The following is a 17538-nucleotide window of genomic DNA, read 5'->3' as shown; positions in this document are numbered from 1 at the left end:
ACAGAAAATTTAAATATTCTCCTTTTACCTACGTTACTGAGAGAACAGCTTGTTATGACTTGTCGAGTACATACTAGAAGAGCTGAATAAATGCTTTCTGGAATATATTGCTTTCTAATCAGAGTACAAAGACAATGGTATCAAATACAAAAAATTGAACATATAACCAAAGTGATTCGATTTCAAAGGGACTTGGACATTTTAAAGGACTAGACCAGTAAATGCCATTTAATGGTGACAAAAAACTAAGCTAAGCCAGTACAGAAAGCAACAGACAGAAGAAACTGCCATGTGGAAACCCTCCCCTCCCTTCCCCTTCCCCCCCCCCCACCAAAAAAAAAAAAAAAAGGTTTTGGTCCGGAACCTACAAATACTTATGGACATGCTTAACTGAAGGCAAAGGGATTACTTGGTTCCACTTCACCATGCCCGTAAGTGTTTTGGGGGGGCTTAATGTGGAATAGTGTTGAAGCTATAAACTCAACAGTGCCACCTTCAGTCATGGTGACCTAATAATCATCATTATTCCAGTAGTATCCACCTTGAATTAAGTGCCATCCACAGAATCTAACCTGAAAAGCTCATAATCTAAGAAACCAAGCAATATACAAAAGAGTGAAAGAGAGGAATAAAACATACAATCACACATACTTTTTAAAAAAATAAGGAAAATAAATAATCCTTAAGAGACTCTCACCCTAGCCAAAATTAGTTGGGTAACTTCCTGTAGGCATCATGACAAAAGTGGGTCTTGAGAGATGGGAAGCATCAGTGTAAAATACTTCGGGTAAATATGTTCAAACAGATGTTCCCTATTGCAACGTCGCAGAGGGCCAGCTTTCCAAAATGAACACACCCAACACATTAAGAAAAGTCCCTACATAAATCCACTGCCACCTAATGGAAGCACAGGCAATGGTCCCAGTAACATGTCACAGCTCTCAAAATTAGTATTTTTCTGACCCGATCCTTTTCCTAACTAAGAGTTTGCTTTTAGGGCATCCTTTCCCATCTCAATATGCACACATGCTTTGTTTCCAATGAAGAGAATAAAACTGTTAATATTGTTGCCTTTTTTCTAAAATGTGGTCTATGGACCACTAAGGGTCTGCAGTTTGCTGGCTGATAACATGATGCTGGCTCTTCTCCATTTCTACTGGGGCTATTGTTGTATAAAAGGAAAAAGAGGAAACAGAAGCCATCATAGCAGCCATTGCCACCTGTGGAACTGGAAATGCCAGCTAGTGGTAAAAAAAATATCCGTGGGCCATGGGAAAAAGAAACAAGGCAACCAGGCATGCTCACAGAAGGGACCTGAGCAACAAAGAAGTACGTGCAGAGGGAGAAGAGAAATCCAGGTGGCAGAAGGAATGGGCAGGGGACAAAAGGAAAGAGAAAATAGATTTTGGGACAGAAAGAAACAAAATTAAGAGCAAGAGTAGACAGTGTGATTAACTCTCTCATAAAGGACAACACAATATTGCACTAAAGACACCTAAAAATAATTTCCTAATATTACTTTCATGTATAAGCAGCTGATATATTTGCCACAGTGACATTATGGAATTGCAATTCAGAAAGGTAGTGTTCTTGGCGACAAGTTCTCTACTAAGATGTGGGCTACAACATGAATGAGTTGTCTTATATTTGACTACACCTGAAAGTCTGAATGGATTAGCCCTAAAATCACACTACATTATTAGGAATTTAAGGGTAATCAAGCCACATACCCTTGGAAAAGTCGCTTTACACAGATAGAGCCATTGTTGTAGCCTCAACCTTTCCAGACTATTTTCAGGAGTCTGATTTGTCTTGTGTACCAAGTTTCACCTCACTTAAAAGCTACTTGCTTACAAAATGCTTATAAAACTACCAAAAGTGTCACTATTACTGAAAAATTGCTTACTTTTTCATTTTTACCATACAATTATAAAATAAAACAATGGGAATATTAATATTGTACTTACATTCCAGTATATAGAGCAGTATAAACAACAGGATGGATAAAAAAAAATTATTTAAAAAAAAAATCCCAATTTTTTTATTTAAATCAGATTTTTTTGATAAAATTCTTTGAGGGAAAAAGTTTTAATTAAGATACCTTATAGCTCAAAGATATCTCATCATGGAATAGGGATTATAAATTCTAATTCTACAGTATGAGACAATATATTCACGTAATGTTTAAGAAAAGTTTTGTAAATGAGTTCCAATAGTTCATGGATTAGGGACCCAATCTTATGGGGCTCCAGGGGCTTCTGTACAGATTATTTAGGTTAATCTTTCTAACTACCCAATGGGACTCAGGGCTCAGTCTAGAAGATACCACCAGAGATGCTTAGTTTTGCAGTTCTCAAACTGTGTATTTGTGTCTCCAGAGATAACATGCTTGTTAACAGAAAATAAATAAATAAATAAATAATATAGAGAGGTGAGAAATAACAGACCTCAACCCTATTGTCCCTCTGCAAATTTGTGTACACAACGTCAATCCCTTACCTCTCTCTAAAAGTGCAAAGTTTCAAAAAGTTCAATGAATAGAAGACTGTTGGGGGCAGAACAGATCTGGACAAGGAGAAGAAGTCTGGAGATAAATGTGAGAAGGAAGGGACAGGCAGTAGAATCAAAAGTAAAACTGTTTGAGCAGCATATTCCAGAAGTCTTGAGATCTTTCTGAGTGTAGCCTTCATTGATTTGAGACCTACGATACCATACCATTAAATATTATTTTATTATTATTATTATTTATGCTCTCACTAGAAGGGAAAACCTATAATGGCAGCAGGCCGTAAAAGAGACCCAGTTTGGGAATAAGAACCATTCCAGATATATATGTTTGTTGATGATGTTTTAAAGAAAATGAGACCAGTACACTGGTGGAAGTCACTTAAGCACTTGGATTCAGAGACTGTTGAAGTGATAATCTGACTTTTAACAGTTGTAGCTTCTTCTGCCAGTGTAGAAAGAATATTTTCTTCCTTTGGACTAATTCATTCCAAATTGAGAAATCATTTGGGTCCTGAAAAAGCAGGAAAGCTTGTTTTTCTTTTCCAGATTATGAACAAACAGAAAAATTAAGGTGAAGACGACTGAGTTAACTGCAGAAGCCAATATTTTAAAGTTTCTCATGTTGACCTGGCTGACAGTCGATTTAATTTTTGTTGTTTTTTAATATTTCATTATAAACAATGTTAATAAAAACACGATTTAAAAAAACTTGAATGTTTAAATTCAAAAATTCATGTGCTTGTTTTGTTAAAATATTATGTTTGCTGTTGAAGAAAAATATCCAGAATACATAATGTTAGGGTTACCATCCGTCCGGGTTTCCCCGGACATGTCCGGCTTTTTCAGCCTTAAATGGCCGTCCGGGGGGGGATTTCTAATGAAGTAGAAATGTCCGGGATTTCCACCCCCTGCGGAGTGCGGCGCGGCTGATTGGACACCTGGCCTGATTGAAAGCCGCTCGCAGCCACTAGGGCCTCTAGCAGCCAGAGTCCCTCCCCCTCCCCCGCTTCCTCCTCCCCCACAGTGCAGCGCGGAAGTGTTTAGTCCACGTGGAGCCTGCATTTCTCCCTCTGCCGGGTGAGCGGGGGGAACAGGGCAGGCGGCGGCGGGGTGTGTGTGTGTAGAGGCTGCAGGGGCGGGGGGATGCAGAGGCTGCAGGGCGAGTGGGGAGCAGGGGGCACAGAGGCTGCAGGGACGGGGGGATGCAGAGGCTGCAGGGCGAGTAGGGAGCAGGGGGCACAGAGGCTGCAGGGGCGGGGGGATGCAGAGGCTGCAGGGCGAGTGGGGAGCAGGGGGCACAGAGGCTGCAGGGGCGGGGGGAATGCAGAGGCTGCAGGGCGAGTGGGGAGCAGGGAGCACAGAGGCTGCAGGGGCGGGGGGCTGCAGAGGCTGCAGGGTGAGGAGGAGCAGGGCAGGCAAGCAAGGGCATAGAGGCTGCAGGGCGAGTGGGGAGCAGGGAAGCACTTAGCAACCCCCAACCAAGATCAGAGTGGGAGGGAGGAAGGGGAATGCAGGGTGCTCAGAGGAGGGGGCAGAGTTGGGGCAGGGACTTTGGGGAAGGGGTTGGAATGGGGGCGGAGTTGGGGCGGGGCCGGGGGCAGGGAAGGGGCGGAGTTGGGACAGGGCCAGGGGTGGGACCGGGGCCGGGGCCCCATGGAGTGTCCTCTTTTTTAAATGTTTGAATATGGTAACCCTACATAATGTTGTTGTTTTAATTAAATAAAACAATTTTAAATGTCTGTCTGGTGATGTTAAATAAATAAATATATGGAGATATACCTCTCTCATAGAACTGGAAGGGACCCTGAAAGATCATTGAGTCCAGCCCCTGCCTTCACTAGCAGGAACGAATACTGATTTTTGCCCCAGATCCTTAAGTGGCCCCCTCAAGGATTGAACTCACAACCCTGGGTTTAGTAGGCCAATGCTCAAACCACTGAGCTATCCCTCCCCCACTGTTCTCTTAATATAGCATGGCAAGAAAATCCTCCAAATATTAATGATTAACCTGTTGAATTGGTGATATTTATGAAGTCAGTGGCAGGTGAACTATCTGCTTCAATTACCTTTGGTAAATGAAATAACCAAACAATCATTCATTTTCTGATATAGCTGTAAAACTAATCTGAAAAGTTTTCAAAATAAATCACTTTAAAAATGTATTGTGTGTATCTTCTAAAAATGAAACCTACATCTCTGAGTTGTGAGGAATATGTATTAAGGTTATAACAACCAACAAGAATGCACTTTTATATAGAAATCCATGATTAAATCGAGTCTTCCTGACTAGTGATTTAAATCATGATTTAAATCAAATCCACCCCGTAAACAAGTAATTGTCTGCAGGAAATTTTAATTTGTACTGACTGTGTTAGTGCTTTTTATGTAGCTTGCTGTAAAACCAGGCAAATATCTAGATGAGTTGTTGTATCCCCTGGAAGACCTCCGAGTACCCCCAGGGGTAAGTGTACTCCTGGTTGAGAACTAGTGGACTAAAAGGTCTCAAACCCTGGCTCCTTGTTCAGCACTAAACAACAATAGTTTTAAAACCTCTGGATTTTATTTAGGACCTCAAAGTCAGATTTTTAATCCTTCTAGACTGAGAAATCAAAGATTGTATAGTATCAGTGGAAAGTTAGTTTTGCATGACTGCCATAAGGTTTTGGATTTTAGATTCCCAATTGTCACAATAATGTGGGTATGCTTGAAAATACCTCAGATTAATACAAAAAAGATTTTCATACTAAAAAAAAAAAAAAAATCACATAAAACCTGAAAATGCAGATCTACAATGTGTTTTCTGTTAGCTATATTTGTACTGTCAAGAAATTAACAGCTATTAGCCACTTTTTCCAGGCTGTCTCCGTCAATAACCTAGAGACAACTGAATCATCTGGGGGAAAGAGATTGTTATCCTTCCTGTGCTGATTTTCCTCAATGCTTTAATCACTTTCATAGACTAAGAACAAAAATATTCTCTTAAGCTTAGCTTGACTTTTTTCTGAGGGAATGTCAGCCTGACTTTTAGAATTAAGTTGCAACTTATCTCACTTAGCATATATAGTGCCATTATGATGATTTGAAAGCCCATCTCAAAGAAACAGATAACAGTAGTAATCTAAATAATACTTCTCACTTCTATATACCACTCCCAAAGAGATTTATTAATATTAGGGCTCATCAGTTCCATAAGTCATTATTATTAACCTTGTTTCCATGGCTTGAAAAATTTACTAAATGACACCTACTAACCTGAGGCCAATATGAAAGATTACTGTCAAACCTACAAGCAAGGTCCTGGTAAGCAGCTCCCACAACTGCTGGGAAAGTGTAGAGTGCTAGAAATTCTACCAGAGGGCTTTCCCTAAACATTGCCTAGGAACTTCATCTGTTTAATAAGCTTCTAGCAAGCAGACATAATAAATTATGAAGCCAAAATTCAAAATGACTGCTCTGGTTGCTGGAAGGGAAAGTTACAGATATTTAAGTCGGCTTCTCTGAAGATACCATTCCAATGAGATTCACACTCCTAAATCTTAATTCCCTAGGATGAGATATGCAGAACTCCTCAAGGTCTTAACAACTTTTGGTCCATAAAGCAAGCAGTAGCAGGATGGAATCTAAGCCAGCACCCAACTTCTGATGGCTCTCCTGCCCATGCAACTCTCCGAGTTTAACCATTTCTCTTCCAAGTCAGTTTCTGACTGAGCTGGAGGCAGTCTCCCTAAATAAGCCACTAAATTAAAACATTGGAAACAAAAAACAAAACAAAAACTATTGCTTCAACCACAAAAGCATCATTTTCTAGAGTGATTACTCCCAAACTCTGAGGGTAGTGAGCAGGTGAATAGAAAGCCTATTGGAATGATATCTTAAGAGAAGATAAAAATAACACCCCTCAAAGATTCTCAATTCTGGGGATCAGGTGCATGGCTCGAGGGATGTCCAAGAGAAAAAACAAATGAAAATAAAACTCCAAGAAGCAGAAACAATATGGCCAACACCAATAAGCTTTTCTGTATTTATTTTGCTAACACAGTGGAGGGAGCAGATACTTCCTTCACAGTTCTAGATGTTATGCACGATGCCTGAAAGAGGCAAGCAAATACAAAACATCCATAAATTTAGCTATTCTAAAAGAAACAAACGTATGACAAAGTGGATTAAGCTCATTCTCACGCACCAGGAATAAGACTCTTCATGTAAGAAACATGTTCAAAAAGAGTTTCATCAGCACCACATTAATACTCAATGACAGAAAGAGCTTTTTAATATAGGCATTTGAAAAAGGATCAAGCGCTGCATGAAGAATCTGACAATAAAAGTCTACATAAACACTTATCTAGCAGTGCACAATAGGCTGAAATAGCTGTCAAAAAATGTGGATAGACTCAGTTGAAGAATGAGTCAAGAAATTTGTATGCAATATAAGTTTGGAGGTTGATGGGGGTTTGTCTGCACCACACCACAAACTTTGTCCAGTTGCTGTTTTAAGTCCTTCTGGTAGATGACTTTCACAAAGCCTGTGGGAATCAGCCAACTCCTCAGACACACCAAACTTAGATGTCTTAGCAGCTTCTGTAAAAGTTGGGAGAATGCTGGATCATGCCCGGCAGGTTGTTATCCAGTTGCTTCTCTGCCTTGGTTTACATGTAGCATCAATGTAATCCTCTGGCACTTATGACTCCATCTAATTATATTTTCCTCATGAACCTCAACTTACACCACACAAGCATCTGAAATTGTCTACTCAATGGAAGGACCTGGAACATCACAAAGGCTTCATGAAGTTCTAGCAGTCATTGTGCCGGAATCCCTACATAAGAGGCACGAAGGGGCTGGCATCAAAGCCAGAGCTTTATGTGCCAAGGAGGAAACTTCAAGGGAGCAGGTATCAACTTTCATACAAAAAGGATTCAAACTGCTCTGAGCGCTCCAGACAAGTGGCGGACAAGAGGAATGCCTCAAAGCTGTTATTGGAAAAATGTCAGCCTCCTAGCATACAGTAATATCATTAATCAGTTTTTAGCCCCAAGCTGGGAATATGTATCAGCAGGAATTCCAGAAGTGGAACTGACTGGATTACAGGGATAAAATTGCAATGTGTCAGAAGAAAGTAGTGGGTTCTCTTTCAATACCATCTACTTCAATCTCTTGATCCACCTCATGAGGTACATGAGAACTCAGCATCAAAGATTTCAACACTGAGACCTGAAGTCTCAAAATTTTGGCATATAAAAGAGTGACAGCACAGGGCTTTTTTACTCCCAAGAACATATCAGGAGGAAACTAGGTTTGTGTTGATGCAGAGGGTACACACACACTGTACTCAGCAGCTTCCCTTTTGAAGCAGTCTAAGATGATTTTGTGCCAGACTTTGGGGAGTTTCCCTACGATGCCTTGAAAAGAAGATGTTTCCCATGTCTCCTCATTACCAAAGTGGCAGATGCTTGCACACTGAACACCTCTGTACTTGCTGGTTAGACTGTATGTGCAACACAGCAGTCATACTCATTCACTACTGATCTGGTTCTACCATTCAGATATCCTTTGAACCCGCTAAATAGTCTTCTTTCTGCCTTAATGGCTGAGGAAACCGTTTAGTAAAAACAATGCAACCAAATACCAAAGGCACTTGTGCCAACTGGTGCTTAAGTACTTACCCACAGGCACGGATGTGATGAAGCCAACAATGGAAACATCAACAATACAAGGACCTGAGTGCAAAACATCTGGGGAAAAACTGGCATCAAAATACTCTGAAATAACCATGGAGACAGGCACCAAAGTGCTCAAAAATAGGCGCTGAAGCACAAAGACAAGAACTGAAGTGCTGAAAACTGGGCACAAAATCACTGAAATATGGGTGCCGACCAAAACCACACTGAAGCATTGAGGAAAATTGCCAAACAATATATTATTAATCTGGACTGGACTGGATGACAGTGACACTGGAAAGAATACCCACAAGGCAAGCAAAGTAGTGCACAGAGACGAGCCATGACTGAAGACAGAGGCTATGGCTACACTGCCGCTTTACAGCGCTGCAACTTTCTCGCTCAGGGGTGTGAAAAAACACCCCCCTGAGCGCTGCAAGTTATAGCGCTGTAAAGTGCCAGTGTAAACCGCGCTCCCAGGGCTGTAAGCTAATCCCCTCATGGAGGTGGAGTACCTGCAGCACTGGGAGAACTCTCTCCCAGCGCTGGCGCATGACCACACTCGCACTTCAAAGCGCTGCTGCAGGAGCGCTCCCGCGGCAGCGCTTTGGAGTTTCGAGTGTAGCCACGGCCAGAGTCAAATAGAAGTGAGAGGGAAATTCCAAGGGCAGCAGTTAAGGTCAGACGTTGATACGTAAAAGTAAGTAAAGGACTGGCAAATTCTCTCTTTAGGGACCAAAAATCATCGCCGGTCTGTTGAGATTCACTTCATTAGGAAACCAACACTCAGAAGTGAAAATACTGGTCAGCTGAAGCATTACATAGAATCGACTTCATCTTCCTCAACCAGAACCTTCTGATTATTTTGCCACTCCCGTAGGCCCCGTTTGCCACTGCTTGCAATCTTTAGGGAAGCTCTCTGCTACTGGTAGCAGTGCTAACAAGCAACAAAGTGAAATCGACATGATCACTGGGAATTTCACTGCTACTGTGAACAGGAGCAAAACTGACCAGCTTCACTTGTTAGCTTCACTTTGCTGCTATGGACTGGGGTATTATAAACATCTGTCAGCAGACACATTGCCAAGTTATGGTTCTCTACCTTACGCTCTAGAAATCTACTTATTTAACACACACACAGTCTTCATAAATTGATGGCTTTAGCACCTCCCATCCTACTCACCATGTGGCAGAGAAGTTCCCTATTTGCCAAAGTAGATTTTTCACTCATTTAGCCCCACCCGTTCCACCAATAGGGAAATTAATGCCTCTAGGCCACTGAAATAATATTTCAAGGAAACAGACACATTGCCAACCATCAGTAATCTAAGTGGGGAGGAAGAAGGACCCATTACCACAGTATCTGAGCACCTCACAGCCTTTAACGTGTATCCTCGCAATACGTATGTGAAGTACATACAATTAGCCCCACTTTACAGAGAGGGAATGCAGGCACAGAAAGACAAAGGGACTCATACCGGGTCACACAGGAAAGACTGTTGCAGAGCAGGAAATTAAACCCAAGTCTCCAGACTCGCAGGCTAACACTGTAGCCACTCAGCCACACTAAGGAATATTAATTTTAAGGCACAGGGGATGAAGGATTTTGCAGTTCCAGTGAAATACTGTCAACCTCATTGGGTAACCTCCCTTCCTCCATGTGGTCTGTGAGAACGAGGGGCATGCATGCCCTGACGTGGGGTCATTGGCAGCACTATAGGTGAGGAGTGCAGCATGCTGTCATAGAAATGGACAGGAACAGGAGGCCAGCCCTTATGAGGCCATCACCTGCAACAGCAGCTAGGCTCTTGCCTGCAGCTATCTCCCCAACCCCTACCCCGGGTGTGGGAGAGGGAGGGGGCCAGGGAGTTGGGGTACCTCACACCCCCTTCAGGCTCAGCTTCAGCCAGGCTGTTCAGGGAGCTGTTGGACTCTCCCAGTGAAGCGCCTGGCAAACTGAACTCATCAGAGCCAACCCAGGGGGCGAACAGGTTCCCAGCCAAGACACAGAGTCTGGCCTCCCCCCCCCCCCCGCCCAACCGTCCGCCTAAGAAGCAACCCTCCCCCACCGGCGGGGCCGCTGAAACCGTTGGTGTTTAGAACGTTCCGAACGTTCTATTACCTGTCGCCGAGGGTGGTTCAATCCAGTTGCCCCACCCCCTCCCCCTGTCCTGGGCCGGGCGTACGTATCTGCGTGTATACGTCACTACTCCGCACAGCCACCGCAGGTAACGCTACTGCTGCGGCAGCCACCTTCCCGGGAAATACCTCCCCTCCCTCTCACGGGGGCGAGCCGCTCTCACCCTTAGTCACGCACCGGGAGAGCAGCGTCTCACCCGGATGTGGCTTTCATGCTGCTCCGCCCCTGCCGGTCACGTGGGGTTGCGAGTGCGGCTCCAGGTCCCGCGCGCGTTCTGAGCCGGCTGGAACTGGCGGGCCCAGGGAAGCGACGGGCTGTACCTGGGGCGCGCGGACAGCCCCTCCCCAGGCGCCGTCTGCTGATGACGGGCAGCCGCTGCCTGCGGGGCCCGCTAAGGCGGGGTTCAGTCGACGCCTGGGCGCCTCCGAGGAGGCTGCCCACGAGGCCGGTGGGATGCGGGCACTGGGGTGAGGCTCGTGTCACCTGGGCCCCCCCCCGCAGCCGGGGTAGCGCGGGACACGCCGCCTCCCTGCCGGGCAGCGCTGCGGGCCCAGCTAAAGCACGTGACTCGGGAGGTGACGGACGAACACCTTTGTCACGTCCTTCCCCCGTCCCCAGCCCGCGATGCGCTGGTTGGCGGAGGGGGATGGGACACAGGACAATTGTAGCGGGTACCTGGCAACATCTGTCCTGGCGGTGTGAATAAAGTGAAATGGGGAGGGGGGGCAGCAATGATGCACCAAACTTCTCTTGAGGTGCAGGGGGCCACTGGCTGTGGATACAATACAACTAGGGCTGGGGCTTCAGGTAGCAGCTAAAGTTGTCAATATTTCTTCTTCTTCTCCTGAGCTCCATCAAGCAGCACTCTTGGCAGGAAGCCTGTAGGCAGTTGCAGAAAAGGGGTCAGGGACCCAACCAACCCACACTGGAAAAGGGGTGATCTAAAGAATCATGCCAATGTAGTTTACACAGTGGCTGCAAGGAGCAGAGGTGCCCGCATGGTAAGTAAGGCATAGATGTAGGTCCATTAACTTCTTAGTGTTTTATCCATTTCAATTATTGTTTTGTTATATTATGTTCACTTTAATAAATTACAGCAGCTGACGATAAATAAAAAAGTATAAATCCTACTTTATCTATACCACATTTTATTAAGCATTATTCATTTTTCCATGAGATAGTTACCACTCCCTGACGCAGTGAATCATCCCAGAATACCCCAAACAGTACGGTAGGGTTCTCCCCTTGAAATTAACTCAGTACTGCATCCCTCAAATAACTCCCATTTCTCCATCCCCACTCAGTTACACAAATCTCATGGGACATCCCAGCTGTTCCCAACCCCTAGGGGGCTTCCTTCTCCAGCACACCCCCCTTGGCCTCCAGCACCCCTCTATCACCCCAAGGATCCCCCGCCTGTCCTGATATATTTCACCCCCAAAGCCCTCGTTAGCTCCAGAGACCCCCTTCCTTACTGGCTTAAACATTTTGCCTCTCCCACTGAACCCTGGTGCTCCAGCCCTCACATTAGTCCCAGAGACCTTTCCCTTATTGCACCAAACTAACGATTCGGCTGAATTGGGCCCCGCGCCAAGAGGGCCCCGCGCTGCAGCTCTCCACCCCGCCCCCAGCTCACTTCCCCCTCCTCCCCTGCCCTGCACGCCCCGCCCCCTCCCCTGCTTCCCGCGAATCAGAGATTCGCGGGAAGTCTGAGACGAAGCAGGGGCGGGCCAGCAGCACGAGGTAAGCTGGGGTGGGGGCGGGAGAAGGGCTCCGGGGTGGCACGGCCCGTTCCCGCAGGCCCCAGCGGCTCTGGCCTGGCTTGGCTCCGGCCCGGTCCCCGTGGCTCGGGTCCCCCCCCCTCCGGCGCAGCCCCCACAGCGGGGTTCGGGTCCCCCCGTCCCCGTCCCCCCGGCGCGGCTCCTCCCCGTCCCCGCAGCGCGGCTCGGGTCCCCCCCCGCGGCGCGGCTCGGGTCCTGGGGGTGGGGCTTGCAGCAAGCCCCGCCCCCAGGAATCGGGCCCCGCTCTTGCTAAAGCCGGCCCTGGGGTTCCCATCCACACAGTCTGCCTATCACCATGTTGCCTGCCTGAAGAGGCTTCTCAAAGGAGGAGAAGGACTATAAAAAGGAAAGGCAGACATGCCAAATATTCCCTTCTTTTCTTTCTCTTTATGGCATTCACAACACCTGACCAAAGAAGCAGTGTTGGACTGGGGGAGGGAGCCTCACTGAAAGAAGTTCAGCCAATAGTAGTGCTGAAACATGTGGTGAGAGAGACTTTGCTTTGAATCTACCCTAGTTGGTTAAGTTGGGCACTAGTTACATTTTACTTTTAATTTTCTTGTAACCAGTTCTGACTTTTATGCTTCATTACTCGTGTTCACTTAAAATCTGTCGTTAATAAACTTGTTTCATTGTTTTATCTAATCCAGTGTGTTTGAATTGAAGTTTTTGGGAAACTCCATTTGGATCAGCAAGGTGTGCATATCATTTTTACTATCAAATGACAAACTTTATATAAGCATGTATTGTCCATGAAGGGCTGGGTAGTACAAGATGCATATTTCTGGGGGGAAATCTGGGACTGGGGAATGTTGGGGTGTAATTCAAGAGAGTGGCTGGCTGCAGCACTTTCACAATATAGCTGAGAGTGACTGCACGCTGCAGGCTGTAAGTGAGCAGACCAGGAGTGATGGCTACAGCAGCAAAGCAGTGAATAGGCATCCAGGTTAGAGGGCAGGGAGATACAACTAACTCATCAATCTAGATCTTACCCTGGGTATGTCACAGTTATTATTCTCTAGGTGAACTGAAGAAGACATTCATTAGGACTGTCAAGCTGGCCTCTTTTTAAGGCTCAAAAATTCACTTTAAAAAGTGTTTGGGTTAATGTCGGAAACTTTATTTTTCAGGTGGATTAAAAGTAAAGTTCTATTATTGGCTGATAAGCAGTAATGTTTAGGGTAAATACAGTATACTTAAAAGTATAAAGTGTGTTGGGTTTTGCATCTTTACAGATGTGTTATTTTATTTCTTTAGAGGTTACCATGTTGTTTTTGCAGATGGAATAAGCAAGTTCTAGGCAAAAGTCCAAGAAAAAAGTAGCTACTACCAAGCTAAATTAGATTTGCACTCACATTTTAAAGCAATAGTGTAACTTTTGGTGCATCACAAAATTTTCTATTTTTCATATCTGAAAACTTTGCAGAACTCAGTTTCTTTAGTCTATTTGTATCATTCTGAAGATCCGCAAAAATAGTCCTCCTCATTACAATTTAAAAACACTTTGCAGACTGTCCAAGACCTAAATGAAAACTTTATTGTGAAGATGTTTTAGGCTGTATTTTATGGGAAGGGGGCTATGTCAGAACTTGGTACAGTAGAAATAATGCAATCATTTTTGTTTTATATATTACATTATTATCAGAGCTAGAAATGTTTCATTCATGTTGCTGTAGGAAATTTCGTGTATGTCAATGCTGTATCAGGAAAAACAACGAGGAGTCCTTATGGCACCTTGCCCAAATAAATTTGTTAGTCTCTAAGGTGCCACAAGGACTCCTTGTTGTTTTTGTTGCTACAGACTAACACGGCTACCACTCTGAAACCTGTCACTATGCAAGGCACTGAATTTAGCCGTAGTAAGTGGAAATCCATCAACTTCATGAAAAAACGTGTGCAGATACAGACAGACATCATCTTCCTTTCCAAATGCAAACAGATGGACATCCTACCAAAAGGACTGAAGGTAAAAAATCCATTACAATCAACATACCACACAGACTATGGTGAAACATTGTGCCACACGCTCTCAAAGAAACTGCGGAACCACCTGATCAGCATCCTATACAGCAAATGGGAAGATCAAGAATGAGCTCTCAGAACTGGAAACTCTCATAAAAAACCAACCTTCCACACAAACTTCCTCGTGGCTGGACTTTACAAAAACTAGACAAGCCATTACAACACACACTTTGCTTCTCTACAGAGGAAAAAGGACACTAAACTATCTAAACTCCTCATGCCACAAGGGGCCAAAACAGTGGTCCCCTTAACTCACCCAACAGTATTGTCAATCTATCCAGCTATACTCTTAGCCCGGCAGAAGAGTCTGTCCTATCTCGGGGCCTCTCCTGCGCCACCTCCCCAACAAAAATGATACAGTTGTTGGTGCCACTAGGCATAGCTACCAGGTAACTCGGGGAAGTGGAAGGCCATAAGTGCCAATAAAACTCCCCTGCTCTGGGTCTAAGTAAGCCACAGTAAAAGACGGTTACTCACCGTTGTAACTGTTGTTCTTCGAGATGTGTTGCTCATATCCATTCCAATTAGGTGTGCGCGCGCCGCGTGCACGATCGTCGGAGAATTTTCTACCCTAGCAACACCGGCGGGTCGGCTGTGGAGCCCCCCCTAGAGTGGCGCCTTCATGGCGCTGGATATATACCCCAGCCGACCCGGCGCCCCCTCAGTTCCTTCTTGCCAGCTACTCCGACAGTGGGGAAGAGGGGCGGGTTTGGAATGGATATGAGCAACACATCGCGAAGAACAACAGTTACAACGGTGAGTAACCGTCTTTTCTTCTTCGAGTGCTTGCTCATATCGATTCCAATTAGGTGACTCCCAAGCCTTATCTAGGTGGTGGGGTCGGAGTGAGACATTGCTGTGTGCAAAACCGCTGATCCGAATGCAGCATCGTCCCTGGACTGCTGCACTAGTGCGTAGTGAGCTGTAAATGTGTGGACTGATGACCAAACTGCAGCTCTACAAATGTCCTGGATCGGAACTTGAGCCAGGAAAGCAGTCGAGGAAGCTTGGGCCCTCGTGGAGTGAGCGGTGAGGTGCGGTGTTGAGACACCTGCCAGGTCATAGCAAGTCCGGATGCAAGACGTGATCCAGGAGGATAGGCGTTGTGAGGAGAACGGTAAGCCCTTCATTCGGTCGGCCACTGCAACAAAGAGTTGCGTCGTCTTTCTAAAGTGCCTTGTGCGGTCAATATAGAAAGCCAGGGCCCTGCGTACGTCCAGAGAATGCAAACGCTGGTCATGGCGAGTAGCATGTGGTTTGGGATGGAAGACTGGGAGAAATATATCCTGATTCATATGAAATGGAGAGACCACCTTAGGAAGAAAGGCAGGGTGTGGACGAAGCTGCACTTTATCCTTATGGAAAACTGTGTAAGGGGGCTCGGATGTAAGCGCCCTGAGTTCAGAAACGCGCCTTGCTGAGGTGATGGCTACGAGGAAGGCTGTCTTCCAGGATAGGTACAGAAGTGAACAGGTGGCTAGTGGCTCGAATGGAGGACCTGTGAGCTTGAAGAGAACCAGGTTGAGATCCCACGTCGGAACGGGCTGACGCTGTTGTGGGTACATCCGGTCTAAGCCCTTGAGGAATCTAACGACCATCGGGTTAGAGAATACCGAGGACGCGAGTTCCCCTGGGTGAAAGGCCGATATAGCGGCCAGGTGAACTCTAATTGAAGATATCGCCAAACCCTGCTGTTTTAGGGAGAGGAGATATTCCAATATGAGAGGAATAGGTGCGTGTAACGGGGGCGTGGCTCGTTGTTCGCACCAACAGGAGAACCGCTTCCACTTGGCCACGTACGTGGTCCGTGTTGAAGGCGTCCTACTGCTCAGCAGAATCTGTTGGACAGAGTGCGAGCATTGCTGCTCTGCCTGGGTGAACCATGGAGCAACCACGCCGTGAGGTGGAGCGATTGCAGGTCGGGGTGACGTAGTCGGCCGTGGTCCTGAGAGATGAGATCTGGACACAATGGGAGCGGGATCGGTGTCTGAACCGAGAGCTCTAACAGTGTGGTGTACCAGTGTTGTCTCGGCCACGCTGGAGCGACCAGAATTACTTGTGCCTGGTCTCTGCGTAATTTGAGCAGCACCTTGTGGACCAGAGGAAATGGAGGGAAGGCATAAAACAGGTGGTCTTTCCAGGGGAGGAGAAACGCATCCGAGAGAGAGCCCGGAGCTCGCCCTTGTAGGGAGCAGAACACGTGGCACTTCCTGTTGGCTCGAGATGCAAACAGGTCTACCTGGGGAAACCCCCACCTCTGGAAAACGGAATAGATGATGTCCGGACGGATAGACCACTCGTGCGTCTGAAAGGACCTGCTGAGTCGGTCCGCTAAAGTGTTCTGGACTCCAGGGAGGAACGATGCTGTGAGATGGATTGAGTGGGCGATGCAGAAGTCCCATAGGCGAATCGCCTCTTGGCATAGAGTCGACGAACGTGCTCCTCCTTGCCTGTTGATGTAAAACATGGCCGTGGTGTTGTCGATGAGAACTAACACACAGCGGCCACGTAGGAGGTTGAGAAATGCTTGGCACGCCAAACGCACCGCCATCAGTTCCCGAACATTGATGTGCAGGGATAGCTGGGGTACAGTCCACAGGCCCTGGGTATGGTGTTCGTTGAGATGGGCACCCCAACCCAGAGATGATGCGTCTGTGACTAGGTGCAGAGAGGGTTGTGGGGCGTGAAACGGCATCCCCTCGCAGACCACACTGTGATCTAGCCACCAGGTGAGGGAGGTCAGGACCGTGCTCGGGACCGTGATCACCATGTTCAGGCTGTCCCGATATGGGCGGTATACCGATGACACCCAGGTCTGGAGTGGGCGAAGCCGAAGTCTGGCATGCCTGGTTACGTACGTGCAAGAAGCCATGTGACCCAGCAGGGTAAGGCACGACCTCACCGTGGTAGTTGGGAAGGCCCTGAGCCCTTGAATGAGGCTCGTGATGGTATGAAAGCGATTGTCCGGTAGGATAGCTTGTGTACGTCCGGAGTCTAGGACTGCGCCGATAAATTCTATTCTCTGGGTAGGCTCTAGAGTGGATTTCTCCTTGTTGAGTAGGATGCCCAACTCGTTGAATGTGTGCACTATTATGTGGACGTGAGCTCGAACTTGCTCTTTGGTGCAACCGCGTACCAGCCAGTCATCTAGGTACGGGAACACCTGTATCCCTTGCCGACGAAGGTATGCTGCCACGACAGCCATACATTTCGTGAACACTCTTGGGGCCGAGGATAGGCCGAAGGGAAGGACTGCAAATTGATAGTGCACCTTGCTTACCACGAATCGCAGGAAGCGCCTGTGAGGCGGGTAAATTGCAATATGAAAGTATGCGTCTTTCATGTCGAGGGCGGCGAACCAGTCTCCAGGATTGAGGGAAGGGATAATGGCCCCCAAAGAGACCATGCGGAACTTCAACTTTACTACGAA

At 46.4% G+C, this 17538-nt stretch overlaps 1 protein-coding gene and 1 long non-coding RNA gene across 15 annotated transcripts in view; one reads left to right on the top strand and one right to left on the bottom strand.

The window, feature by feature from the left end:
- The window catches only part of CCDC91 (coiled-coil domain containing 91), a 341267-nt gene extending 330465 nt beyond the window's left edge, over positions 1 to 10802 (bottom strand). For 4 of the 13 annotated variants that reach the window (XM_065570750.1, XM_024109296.3, XM_065570779.1 and 1 more), the window contains exon 1: positions 10469 to 10561. The gene's annotated coding sequence lies outside the window, so the exon portion shown is untranslated. Of the gene's footprint in view, positions 1 to 10287 lie in introns of all 13 variants that reach the window. The other 9 variants (XM_042844477.2, XM_005290097.5, XM_042844530.2 and 6 more) reach the window with 5 other exon arrangements.
- LOC122172611 (uncharacterized) overlaps positions 10634 to 17538 on the top strand; it is a 36823-nt gene continuing 29918 nt past the window's right edge. The window contains exons 1-3 of one of the 2 annotated variants that reach the window (XR_010593375.1): positions 10634 to 10772; positions 11155 to 11306; positions 12737 to 12782. This is a non-coding gene — a long non-coding RNA (uncharacterized LOC122172611). The remainder of the gene's footprint in view (positions 10773 to 11154; positions 11307 to 12736; positions 12783 to 17538) is intronic. The other variant, XR_006173072.2, reaches the window with a different exon arrangement.

Source organism: Chrysemys picta, chromosome 1, assembly GCF_011386835.1.
Source record: "Chrysemys picta bellii isolate R12L10 chromosome 1, ASM1138683v2, whole genome shotgun sequence".
In the NCBI taxonomy this organism is placed as follows: domain Eukaryota; kingdom Metazoa; phylum Chordata; order Testudines; family Emydidae; genus Chrysemys; species Chrysemys picta.
Note: the sequence above shows the minus strand (reverse complement) of the source record. Positions and strands in the feature narration are given on the sequence as shown.